The following is a 13,890-nucleotide window of genomic DNA, read 5'->3' on the forward strand; positions in this document are numbered from 1 at the left end:
TTCATGGCCAAAATTTGCTGCTCTTGTGGCATATAATGCATGGAAGGTGATGTCTGGTGATCCAAATTAATTTCTTTGTAGACAGAATTTCCTATTTTAAAAAATCCCAAGCATTACTGCAATGGTCTCTGGTTGACATCCGAGTGGGGAGGCCAAGGGCTGGGTTGACAGACAACTCCACAGAAGTCACCAGGAGGCTTTCCCTTGACTTCAGTAGGAATTGGGTCATGTTTATCACATTTTCTCTTAGGGACATGCCCGCTAAAGAAAAGCGTGGCCATACTGGTAAGGTAGTATGATAAGAACCTGCCTTGGTTATTAGCAGATTTGAAGTTTTACCTTTTTAATTAACGCAAACATAATGCTGCTTTGGTAAAAGAGTCATGGAATATGTTAGATGTAGATTCATTGCATGTGATGTGGAGTGGTGTCAATCCACATTTGAGCTAACAAGCTCCTTTTATGGGTGGTCCTGTTAAGAACTGAAAGATAACATATTTTCAGCTTGCTTTCAGTTCTTCCTGTTCAGTTTAATAAGGTGAGTTTTGTAAAACATGGTTTATAAAATTAGTCCTCTTACATCTCACAGGTTCTCTAGAGTTTCTCACAGTTGGCTGTTAATGACAGAATTCCGTACTATTAGCAAATTAACTTGTTACCCATTTCTTTTCCAAACTAATCATGAATACCATGTCCCTTTTTACAAGGAGTCACATGGAAAAGAAGAAGGGTAAAGGGTACAAGTTACTCCTGGGGAGATTCCGACTGGACACAAGAGGAAAATTTTTCACAATGAGAAAAGTCAGCCATAATAATCTCCCCAGGAAGTGGTGGATTCCCCAACATTGGACACTTTTAAGATTCAGCTGGACAGGGTGCTGGGCCATCTTGTCTAGACCGTGCTTTTGCCAAGAAAGGTTGGACCAGATGATCCTTGAGGTCCCTTCCAACCTGTTATTCTATGATTCTGTGATTCTATGATCCAGTGCCATTGATTCCAAATGTCAGGTCTAAGGGCTGTGATTGCTAACCAGTCCCTAGTACACAGCATATCATTCTCTGTGACTTTGTGGCTTTGGGTCACGCTATCCGTTTTTGTTACATGACAGACCAGGCTTGGGAACAGATGTCTGCAGTGCTTAGTGCTATACAATAGAATTACACCTCTGTTGAGATTAATTGCTCAGGATGTGAAGGAAGGTTGTGGACTGATTTTGGCCATGTACTGGGGACAATGGTCATACTAACAAAAGTGTCTGCATCAGAGAATAGCAGAGACCAAGAAAACAGGTCACTCCATGAAGTTTATTTCCCTATTCTTCTGACATATGTGGCCCATCTAGAGCAGGCTGTTGATAGCAGTATTCTTCTTAGTAGCTGTGGCCTCTATCTATGAATGCTAAATTAATCTATCTTCTAGCTTTGGTGTACTATCCAGTGCTGCACCTTGGCCTTCTTCCCGCCACAGGCTTTTTTGACTATGAAAGTAAAGGGTCTCTGTGCTGCCATCCTTTGGTGAGGAAACAAATAGCCTCTGGATACAGACCATAAAGAGCAACATTTCCTCACCCCATCCCAAAGCCAATAAAAATACCTGGATGCATGCCCCCACCCAGCAGAGTTGGGGAGCTTACATTCTGGCCTTTCGTGTTGCATAAATCGCCTTTTTTTTTCCCAGTAAGCTGTTGTATTTACTTTTGCACAGTTGCAGGTACCATATTGTTTAAACTCTGTTGTATTTCTTGATAGTTTTGAATTTCAATCTTTATTCACATGACAAGTGAGAATGTATTTTCAAAGCCAGATAGCTTGCAGGCATCCTCTCCTAAGACATCATACTCACTTCATTAGTTAACATACTTATCTGTCATGTATGTCACAATGGAAGAAACTGCTGGTATACTTACTGTACCTACCTATGTGATTCCACATCTTGTTTATCCTACTGCCTACGAACATACCTTCCACAGAACCATCTCAACCCGCTCAGGTGCTGGAGACTAGTTTACTAACCAACTCTGACAAGGCCTGTCTGCTCTTCTGAAGCTGAGTCACATTGCAGCTGTACTGCTCTTGGGGCTTGGTAGATACCTGCTAGAAAATGGGTTGAATGAACACTGTGTGACAAAATCAAACAGAGAAGTAGAGGCCCTTACCTTAATGGCTTCAACTTAAGATAATACCACAGAAAAGGTGCCATGAGTAAGCGACAGGGTGTTTTGTTTGGACTTTTTTTGTGTGTGTTATCTACTGTGTTGAATGTTTTGGCATTCCTGCCAGCAGTCAATCACCAGTAGGGTTAAACTGGGGGAGAAAGATGTTATTAATTCTCTTCCAAAAACCATCTACAAAATAAGCTCCACAATAAGGGACAGATGGCACAGCAGTTCAGGCATGGTTGTAAATGCCCTCAGGAATCCTTTTGGCTTGATTGCCTCCAAGACATTTGAATCCCACCTACTAGCTGTGCTGAGCTTGCATTGCGGATGAGCCAATGTCTTGCTTGTCTTCTTGTGTTTAGCTCTTGCTGAAAGAGCTCAGATGCGGCTTCAGTGTGCTTCTCTCTCAAGTGCTCTTCAAAACTCACTGCCTTCTATCTCTAGTACAACTTCCTGAACTCCACAGAAGAGTGTTATGGTCCCTTTCCAGCACACTTTGTTCAGTGATGAATTAATTAATAATGTTAACTTTTAAGGTATCAGCCCTGAGCCTTTCAGATAAAAATTCACTGATGGGCACAGGGCAGTTCAGACCTCCCAAAGTTGTCGTTTTAGCTCAACAAACTTCAGGGGTTGCCTTTGCATCAGTTGTATTGCACTGATGCTCAGGAGCTGTGGGCTCCTGCCTGAACTCTGACAGTGACTCACACCATTACTGTAAAGAAGTCACATCAGTTTTTGTTTCCTCAGTTTCCCTTTGGAGGTTGTTTGGAGGTTTGGGTTTGGGGTTTTTTTTAATAATATCAGAAAAGTTCAGAAGTTTAATTAAAATATACTTATTAAACTAGAGTCTCAGCTAATGTAAACTCTGAGATTCAGCATCTGGGCTCTGACCCAGGTAGTCTACCTAAACTGAATCATCCCAAACATAGAGAATATACGTTTCCAATCTCTTCTCTCTCCTTGGCTGCAAAGGCACGTTTTGCTGTCTTCTTACTCTGTAAAACAGAGAAAACAAGGTGGAAGGGAAGAGAAATTCACTTGCATCCCTATTTGATTTGACTGCCTGTGCTAGTTCTTAGAGCATCATCAGTCGTATTTTGTATATGCCACTGCTTTCCTGAAGCTGTCAAAGCTTGCCCTGAATCTCATCGGGTGTTTACAGCCCTTAATGATATGGTCAACAAGTCTGAGGACTACAACAACAAGAGCCTTAGTGGAGGAAAGGGTGAGAAAGAACGATAAATGCAGCCAGAGTCAGACAATCTGTGCAGCCTTTAGCTGATGCTCTCCATAGCAGAGGTCTTGGCATTCTTCTGAGGCAGTTTATTAGCAGTTGTCTCTCACATACATAGAGGGGCATTCACAGAACAGGCAGAATTCATTCTCTGTGTTTTGGGAAGTGCATGTTTAAGGCAGTTTTTCCTTGTTGTTTGCAAACATGATTTTGCCATTATGGCAGATGTGAGGTGGGAAATGTGAAAAGGCTTCTGGGGGCTGTTTGTGTTGATGGTTTTCTTCTATGGTCTTTACCTGATGGGCCTTCCACACGGGAAGAAAACATCAATTTGACAGAGGAGAGAAACATATGTCATGGCACAAAACAGCTACTGAATTTCAAAATTACATGATAGCAAAGACAACCGTCCCTCCTGTTGCCACAGTAACTGGGATTTTGCCCTTTTTTTTCTTCCTGAGAGTGGTCTGGAATGCATCTGTGTTGCTGTGGGCAGAAGCAGGAAACCTCAATCCAGCCCAGATTCTCCTCCTATTGAAATTAATTGGCAAAACTCCCATTGACTGCACTGGGGTCAGGAAAAAGCTGTGAATGGGCAGGGAGAAATAATTTGATGTTTCTGACTGCTCAGATTTTGCCCTCCCTCTGTTACAGTTCTATTTGGTGCTGCCATCTGCAATGTAAGTATGACCACATTAATGTCAACAGAGTCCCTAAGAGTAACACAGCCCACTGCTTGGCCTGGGATCTAATAACAAAGGCATTCTGTGATTCAAGACAACTCATTCTTCTAGTTAAGTCATATCCAAGGTAGTACTGTAAATTCAAGAGCTGATTTGCAAGTAGCTTACCCTACAAAAATTTAAAGTCTAATCATACTGCAGGGCTCTATTGCGATGGGACTGATGGCTGTAGATAATCAGGTTTTCATGTAACACAGCAGAAAAAGCAGTACAAATCAATGTGTTGCCTATCAAAAGCATATAGCAATACTTCAGACAGTACATTAAATAATGAGAGGTATGGGAGGGGGGTTGACTGTGTGTGCAGATTTATGCCTCAGTTAAAGAGGGAATAGAAAGTGCCTTACTGAAGACAAAAAGTACAGAAATACAGGCAGGTTCTAAAATACGTAAAAAACTAAGCTGTTTAAAAAGAAGTAGTCTGGAATCTTTACCTTCAGAGCAATTATTGTAGTGCCTTAGTGACCTTTGGAAATGTTTGTTAACATCTGAGTTCACTGCCTCTAAGGAATCAACTGCAACCTAACTTTCTGGTGCCCTACAGATTTTGTCTCACTCCTACAACCAGTGTTACTTGTGAACTGCACTAGTTATGACTAGGCAGTAGAGTGCATTTAATAACAGACTTATGAGAGTCTTCCCCAGGAGAAAATTATTTTGAAACAGGGAGGAAGTTTTCAGCTGCAAAAGTAAAACTTTTAGAAGAAATTGGGACCTCTTGGACCACCAGAACTTTATGAAAATCTGTGTCTTTCATGGAAACGCTTTGAGCTTCTGAACATCAGGACAGAAATGAGAGGAAAGCTCGTGGTTCAACCAGGAAAAGAGAAGAATTCGAGAACTCTAGAAAGAGAAGCCTCAGTAATTTTAACCCAAACACGGTTTTATTCCCAAGAGCTCCAATATTAGTTTGACTTTATTACATAACAGGGATAAAAGCATGACCACCTTTCTCTAAAAGTTCAGGCTTTTTAGGATTTATCCATCCAATTCCTGTTGACTTGACTTCCTTTTGCAAAGTCAACTTTTATACCATAAGGAGACTCCGTTGATTTCAGTGAGGCTATGTACCAAATACTTTCCACTGACTTTAATGAAAGTTGTCACTAAATCCTGTACAACCCTTTGGAAAAGTTAGCGGTTTGAAGCTGTTGGCTAGAGAGAGTTTTGCGTGTGGATCTAATCAGGATACCAAGATAAAAGAATACCAACTTGTTCAAATTTTACATTTAGTCATTTCATTTGTCAGCTTGCTCCGTGGCCTCCGAATCATGTGCTTAGTACCGACAAGGAAGTGGCTTATTACTTTCAGCCTGAAAAAATAGCATAGTACTATGGGATAATGTCTAAGGCAGAAAGTACATAACAGGATTTTCAAAGACTTGGTTACAGGCTAAAATTCCAGGGTGGCCTAAAAAACTCTTGGTCCATTTTCATAGATGATGAAATTTAATGGGAAATGCACAGCTAGGGAATAATCATGGAAGATGCAGAGGATTAAATGAGAGAGTCTATTTACAAGATGTCTATTTTAAACTCAGTCTTGATCATCATTGCCTTAAAACTCATGTCTTCTTACTCTATGAGCAAAAAGATGGTGTACTGAGTTAATTTTTGTTTCCTGTTTAACAGAACGCACTTGAAACACACTTGAACTTGTCTGTTGACAGCAAGTTAGTTCACCCTGATTTATTCTAGTTTCATCGGCAGAATTTGCCCCAATGTATTTCACATACACTTGGAAGGAGATGGGCAACAACCCTTTGACAAGCATGTACAGCTTGTTATTTTAGAGTATTTTTACTTATTGTCAAAAAGCAATTAAAAAACCCACAGGATTTAAGATCATCTAAGCAAAAGCTGTAAGAGGCACAGGCTGGAAAATGAAACCTTTATCAGTTTAGTTCCTCCAACACTAGTTGGTGATTCAAGAATAGTATCATATAACCTGGTTGTATTTTGCTTTCCATGTGTAAATACAAGGAAATAAAAGCCAGTGTTGTAAAATAATTTATTATCTGTCAAAACCTCATCTAAAGAGGAAGAAAGAGCAATGTCATCTGCTTTTATCATTGTCCACTGATGTGGAAAATAATCATCTGGTAACTAAGAAAAGATTAGCTGCAGTGCCAACAATTGTAGGCATTTCACAAGGGCACCTGATAGGTGTTTCACAAGGAGTTTAGTAGCTGTGAGAGATTTATTCTCTGTCATCTGGAGACAAGGACAAAAGAAGTGCTTTTTGGTGTTCACTGTACCACCAGTTTCTTCTAGGGGAAAAAAACTCCATGTACTCAGCTGCAGAGGTCCCAAACCATGGTTTGCTTGGACAGGAGTGACAGCAACTCCCAGCCCTGTGCTGTGCCCAATGCATAGGCTGTAGAAAACAGTCCCAGTGGCATTTTTCTACTTTGCCATCTTTTGAAGTAACTCATTCACTGCTCTTAATATAAACACTACAGTTCGAGGATACTTACTAAAAGGCCTTTGTAAATGATAAGTCAGCTTTGGTTTTGTTGTATGGTTGTTCTCTTCTTCACAGAGAAGCTCAGGTTGCAAAATACTGCATGGGTTTGTGCTACGGATGTCAAGCTGGAGTCTATAATTAGCATGCCGCCTAGAAAAAGCTTCTGGGACATTAGTTCTCACATTGGGCTGAATCACTCCTGCTGTCCTTAGGCAAAAATCCTACTGAAGTTGCTGGGGATTTTGTCTGGGTAAGGACTTGGGCCCCAATCTGTTTCATCTGAGCTCAGTAACAAAACATGCAAATGTCAGCACTTGAAAATGTTGCCCAATGTGAGGTCTTCATGTGCCAGAGGCTTCTCTGTGCTCACACATGACTTCAATATTGTGTAACTGTCGTCCACCAAAGGGAGAGCGTGAGGTATTCCGGATCTGAAATCGCTTACAGGACTGAATAGTCCCGATAATAGTTTGCTCACTGCATAATTCCACTGGCTAAAATGCAGTTATATCTGGCATGAATTTGACCCACTGACATTACTAGCATTTTGCTTCCATAACTGTACTTAAGGAAATGAGGGATGGGACCCAGATAAACTTTTATATCCTAAAAAGGAGAAACAACATATATCAGAAAAGAATGAGAAAGCATTTGTGAGGCTTCATAGTGACCCTTTAGGTAGCTGCAGTCGCAGAGTACCTGGGGCAATGAGATTCAGCGCTGTAGGTGGGAGAAAGTAAAGCTGCCATTTAAAAGTGTCGCTTTCGTTGTGTAACTTTCTGTGCAGCTGAAGTAGCAAAAGAAATATCATTTAGAGTGATTCTGCTTCCGCTTTTGCCCCATGTTCCATCAATGTCAACAAAACTATGATGCCGACATTTGACTTTTTCCTATTGGAATGAAAACAAAACTGAGAGTAGACTTCCGTCCTGACTCTCTTCACATGTTGCTTTCTTTTTTTATTGTGAGTGAAAAAGCAAGGAAGCAGTAGGACTTTATCCTTGATTGTTTTGTCTTCCTCCTCCTTTTCAAGAGGAGAAAAAAGGAAATACTTAGAGAGGAAAAAATTAGTTTTTTAATTAGAAATTAAAAGCTTTGGGGTTCAAGTTATGACTAGAAATGATTCATATACAACATTGATTCTTTAAAATGTGTATCCAGGTTAATATTTGGAGAGGGGAGAAATGTTGTTCTGGGCTCTTTTGTCTAATTTAAAGAAAAAGGCACAGAAAGGCTAAACAATGTTCACAAGGTCACCTACCCTCTCAGTGCCAGAGTCTCTCACACCATTCTCTGCCCTCTAGACCAGATTTTTGATTTGCATTGTATCACATAAGGCATTTACAGGTTTGATCAGGGTGGTTTTGAACTATTTTCCTTCTCTGGGAATTCACTGTAATCATCTTAATCACTTTAATAGATACAATTTCTTGTTCCCCTGAAGGTATAGATGGTTCACTCTGTGTAAGTTAATCAACAGGTTTGTTTTTTATTAGTAATATAATTTAACAACGCAGCTTTTATCAAAAAGCAGCATTTAGGTTCGTTGTTCTGTAGATTTCATAACTTCCCAGTTTCTCTCTTTCTGGCTGAATAGAAGCTTTGATCATAAAACAAAAAGCAAGCAACCGTTTGAAAACCTTCTTCCCCTTCCCTCTCTGCTCATAGTTACTGCTGAGGGTAGGTAAATCCCATCTAACCGAATGTGATGTAGAAGCTGTTTATCTCAAGCCTGCATTTTATGTCAAAGTGCAGTATGGAGAAGACAATTTGTTTCCTTTGTTTGAATGGAGAGCAAAAGAAGAAAGAGCTGCTGGAAGCCTCAGGACAAAGCTGCGGCCAATGTTACAATCTATAATTCTGAAATAATTTGTTCCAACATAGCATCAGAAGGCCTGATATTGTTTGGTGAAGTGGCAAAAGCATTTCTAGAAAGTAGAGCAGAGTAACTCTTCAGTTTGGGGAAGGTGGGCCAAATTCAGGCATGTGTCTGGCTCCAGCAGCCAGCTTCTTGAGTGAGTGCCGGTGAATAGTGACAGCTCTCAGATAATTAACTGACCCTGAAAGGATCACTGCAATGAGCATCTACCAAATCTCTGTGCCACTGCTGCCATTTGTGTGCGGAAGAAGGGAGGGCAGTGTGGAAAGCAAACTCCAAAACTGTGCTAATTTCTGCCCGCAGGCTCAATTTGTCTTTTTACTCCCTTGCAGGCGTCAAAAGCTACATAAATTAGATAAACTCCCAGGCTGCTGTAGTTCATGTCTAGGAAAAAACTCTTCCTATATGATCCTCTGTGACTGAAAAAGTTTTGTGGTGATCTACACGCGCTCTTGCTCTCTTGCAACTGAGGATCTGGCTTGTGTTGTTCAGCTTACATTTTTTTCCAGCTTCTCCCTTCCCTGACTCTTGTAACCTGGAGCGCAAACAACATTACACTGAGAACTGCCAGAGCAGTGATATGTGACCAGCTACAGCATATAGAGGCTGACATTAATGTTGATAGGGCATTAAGTTTATCTACTATAAAAGCTATTTCCCTAGCAAAGACTGTCTGGTGAGATAACACCTCTGTTTTGCCTGCTAGAAGAGAGACTAAGGAATCCTCTTATAGTACTAATATGTTACAGAGAAATATCTTTGAAGGTAAGGCTTTAGAGAGAATCCATTGTTTATACAGCTGGGAAAGACACCTTTGTGCAAATAAATTCATCTCCATTTGCCCTGTTGGGAAGTACTTCTCGAAGCTGTCAAGATTTATCCACTGTCACTGTGATTTTGCTTCTCAAGAAAGGACATTAGGGGAAACAGTCTGTGAGAAAACTGCCATTGCCATACCTTCTGACGAATTGAACGTGCTTTATTTCCCATGGTTAGAGAGGCATAGAAGGCATTCAGTACCAGGATCTCCACAGAAAATTTTAGGAAGAAATGCCACAAACCCCCAAGCTGAGTATTTATACAGCAAGGCCATTTTTTTTAGATGTTTAACATGTGCTCTTAAATCTTCATAAGGGCACTTATAAAGTGGTTTTTAAAACTGTGGAGTATTTAGCAGTTCCTGCTGAAGTCAGTAAGAATGACCCATGATCAGTGTTTGAAAATCAGTTATCATTGCGGATGTAGCCTTAAGAGTCTCTTCCTTGAGAAGAAAGCATCGGTGAGCAGGACTGATAGCAGCTGAAACCCCAAAGATATTTTAATGTGGTATAAAGGACTGTCAGGAGAGAGGTTGTGGTGTTCAGTAATGGCAACTGAGGGACATGGAGCATGTGTTTGGAGTTAGAAAAACCTGTTGGGGGTGAGAATTAGTTGTATTACAGTAATGCCAGCTGAGGTCAAAGCCACAGTGTGCCTGGCACTGTATATACATGAATTAAAAGTATGTGTATATACTTCCTTTTTACAGGAAACCACAGCTAGTATAGATGGGGTTCAGCTGCCTAAACATAGTCATCTAATGCCAATTTAGACATTTCACTGACCTTCATTGTGGCCTGACAGATAAAATATAGCAGCTGGGGCTTGTACTCTCATGGTGTGATAGTCAGAAGAGAATATCCCAGGTGGGATATTGTGGTGGTGCATTCCGCTCCCCCTTCCTGGGCCGCTCCATGATCTCAGAAGCTCCCGTTAAACCTTGACCTTGGTGTAATGAGTCAGGCAGTGAAGCGTCCCTTTACCGTATCAGGAACTCTTGCATAGCTGAGGTTGGAGAATGTACCAATCGTACCAGAAACTTCTGCTGCCTGGCCCAAGTGGAGGATGAGAGCGGGGATATTTTTCATCCCCTGATACCCTTATCTGAGTTGTAGCTCAAGTGGAACATACTAGTGTTACTGAAACCTTGAGAGTTTTGACGGATGACAAGTCAATCCTCTTGCAACCCTATAAACAGCGGTCCCAAGTGAGACCCTTTGAGCTCTCCTGGACTGCAGCGGGCTGCGCCCAGAATCTCCCTCTGAGTGGCACGCTCCTTGGAGTTTGCAAACTCTTGAGTTTGCGATATTCGGAGGACCGTCGCCAGCTGGCACGGGATCTGGGCTGAACACTCCTCGAGGCTCAATCCTTCATCTGTTGAGAAATGCCAAGACATTTTATGTGAGTATTTCGCTGAACTCGAGGGGGATTTTTAACAGGTATATCTTTGTATATTTATCTATCTTTGTATCTGTGTGCATGTGTGTGTGAATTGATGGAAATACCAACTAGCAAATATAGTCTGCTTAAATCTTATGATCTATCTTAAAATCAGGAATGAACCTGAGACTACTGCTAAACACATATAATCCCTTAGACGTATACCATTGACCAAGTCTGGGACTCGGGGTAGATCCAGATGGGTCTACTCTGAACTCCGTGACTCAACGGGAGGGTGTTCTTACCCTTTTGATATTAGACAAAAACTGAGACAAAAGTCTCAGTCCAAGTCTGAGACTAAGATTGGATCCAGCCGGCTCTTCTCTGAACCTCGTGACTCAACAGGAGAGTGTCCCTAAGCCTTTTCATCCTCTGCCTCTGTATAAATCATTCCAACTCAATTCTAACACGATGCCCTTGTTTCAGCTGGGATAGAGTTAATTTTCTTGCTAGGAGCTGGTATAGTGCTGTGTTTTGGATTTAGTATGAGAGTAAGGTTGATACCACACTGATGTTTTAGTTGTTGCTAAGTAGTGTTTACACTAGTCTAGTTTACACTACACTTTTGCAGCTTCCCATGCTCTTTTCCTTTGTATGCTTCATCCATGTAGTAACAGAGTGAACCTTGCCAGTGAACTCTGTTAAGTCGCGCTTTCATAAATTTCTATTAAAATTACTTTCTGCTAATACCTTCCACAGTGATTCTTTGAGCAGTCTCTAAACCACTTATTCACAACAGATGTCAAAAATGCCATCCAGTGCCTCAGAAGAGGCAACTGAGTGTGCTTAGTCCAAAGACACGTAGGAAAAATTTAGTACAACTAGAACCTTCAATACAGATCTTGTAAGCTGAATGTCTTAGAAGTATTTTTGGTAAACAGAAGAATGCGATAGGACCAACTGTAACAGAAATTGTTCTGATATGAGCTTTTTTTCCCCTTGGTCTAAGTGTGTATTCGTCATGACCTATCTACCTATCTCTTTTTCTTCCCTTATATATTTTATATTATAACTTGAAGATTCATGTGCAGGAAGGTAAATACTGAGGTCCAGACCTTGTATTCCTGGGCCCAGACCAAGAGCTCTGTGTGGGATGGGGTCAAACTGGAAAGCCTCTGAGAGACCAGGACAGGCTGAGGGAGGCAGGAGCTAGGTTAGCAGAGCTCTCCTGGGGAAACTCTCACATCCTCCACCTTCCCTGCCCCTGACTGCAAGGTAGTCCATTGCTTTCTTAAATGGATTCACAAGCAAGCACACAAGAAGGGAAAGATAAGAGTATTTTGTTTTAAATGCAAGTGGGGTTAGAAAGCTGACCCTGCTGTTGTGAAGGCAGTGCAGTGGAGCAGCGCGATGAGCTGTGGCTGTCAGGAGGTCTCTGACGCTGTGATGTTCCTGCGGCAGAGCTCGGAGACAAGGAGTCTGGGCGACGTTACACAGATGAACTAGTATGTGTGTTACCGAATTGATAGCCAGTGCTGGCGCAGCTGAGCAGAACTGTCAGTTGTGAATGGCACCCAGACCTTCTCAGTGCTTTGGTGGGAAGCCTGGGAAGCTTGCAGCAGGACCCCAGTACAGGCACGGCTCTGACGGAGCAGCAGTCAGACTTTGTGCCCGCTCACTTCTGTTTATTGGGTGAGAAACTTCCCATCCACTCCAGTACAGTCTGCTAATGGGATAAAAATCTCCGGTTGTATTTGGTCCTGGGAAGAAAAACAGGTGTCTCCATCCCAGTTATCTCATAAACAACATCAAGCCTGGAGAGGTGGCAGGGGAAGGAAAATGTTTCCAACTGGGGAACCGAACTGAAAATAGCTGTGGCACTGAGTTTGCCTGCTGATTACAGCAGCTCTTCAGTTAGCAGGATTGTAGAGATAAGTCAACAGATTAGAGAACTGGCCTTTCAGATCTTGAAGCCTAAATTCAAATTCAGCTTTAGGGCCCATAGGTCTTTGTAGTGCTGCTCACATCCTCATTTCCATTTACAAAGTTCACAAACCACAGCATAATGCATCTCATTTCTCTTTGTCCACTTGAGGAAGGACTGCAGTCAGACGTGTCCCTCTAAGTGCAGACTATAGAGGTCTTGTACTGGACCCTCTACAGGGTAGGAGAGGTAACACAGGGGTCACTGGAGATCAGGATGAGGATGTTACCAACTACGTGAAAATCCATAGCCTGAAGTAGTAGAAGGGTTAAATGTCAGAACAAGGATGCAGTGGCAGAGCTGCGTGGTTCCTCACAGATGTGCAGATCAAAATGTAAGTATATTATCTAGCTGTTTGAAGAACCACGAGCAGAATAACAGGGCTATGCCAGGTCACGAATGACTTGCTTTAACACAGCTGTGTGAGGGAAGCTTGCATAACACCTGCCCACACTAAGCTTAGCTCAAGCTGTTGTTATCAGTCCCTCACTCTCCTGCATGCTAGAAGTATTTGCAAACTGGGAATCTATTATTTCAAGGCCACTATAAAATGCCTGTTTCTTTGGCTCGGGGTAATTGACCTGTTCTCAATGCCCTGCTCAAGAGGTGTAAAAGCTTTAATTACAGGTTTGACAAGCTGACTTTAAGGGCAAAACTCTTTAACTTCAATTCTTTGCTTTTCTCCTGGCTGCACGGTAACACACAGCCTGCCCAGCTAGCATGTCTCATGCTTCTGACTCATATGATATTGTGATAATAGTGTCTAGTATCAGACTAGTCATTATGTTAGCAAAAGTGTCTGAAAGAACACCACATGCAGGAGCAGCACACAAAATCACAAGCATTTTATTTACTAGGCACAGAAGAAATGTAGCAGACTAAGGTTTCAAAACAGAATTTTATGCGCATTTCAGAATAGGAGAGGTGATTTCCATTTCAGATCATGAGGCTGAATAGAATCTGTTCAGGGTGATCCATGAATGCAACTACAGGAGTCCAGCGCTTTCACACAGCCCTGGCTCCAGAGTGACCTAGATCTGATGTGTGTGTTGCTGTACCTGTCGATTAGTGAACTGAATTGCTTGATTGTTTACCATCAAGGAAGGCATCATCCAGAAGCTTTCTCACACGTCCCACATGAATACTGCTATTAGAAAATGTCTGCACTTGCTGAGAATTAATCTCTGTCAGGCACTGCCTGTAAAACGGGGCTGCTCAGATG

At 41.8% G+C, this 13,890-nt stretch overlaps 1 protein-coding gene across 1 annotated transcript in view; it reads left to right on the forward strand.

The window, feature by feature from the left end:
• CACNA1C (calcium voltage-gated channel subunit alpha1 C) overlaps positions 1-13,890 on the forward strand; it is a 208,888-nt gene that overhangs the window by 62,921 nt on the left and 132,077 nt on the right. The window lies entirely within an intron of this gene.

Source organism: Calonectris borealis, chromosome 1, assembly GCF_964195595.1.
Source record: "Calonectris borealis chromosome 1, bCalBor7.hap1.2, whole genome shotgun sequence".
In the NCBI taxonomy this organism is placed as follows: Eukaryota; Metazoa; Chordata; class Aves; order Procellariiformes; family Procellariidae; genus Calonectris; species Calonectris borealis.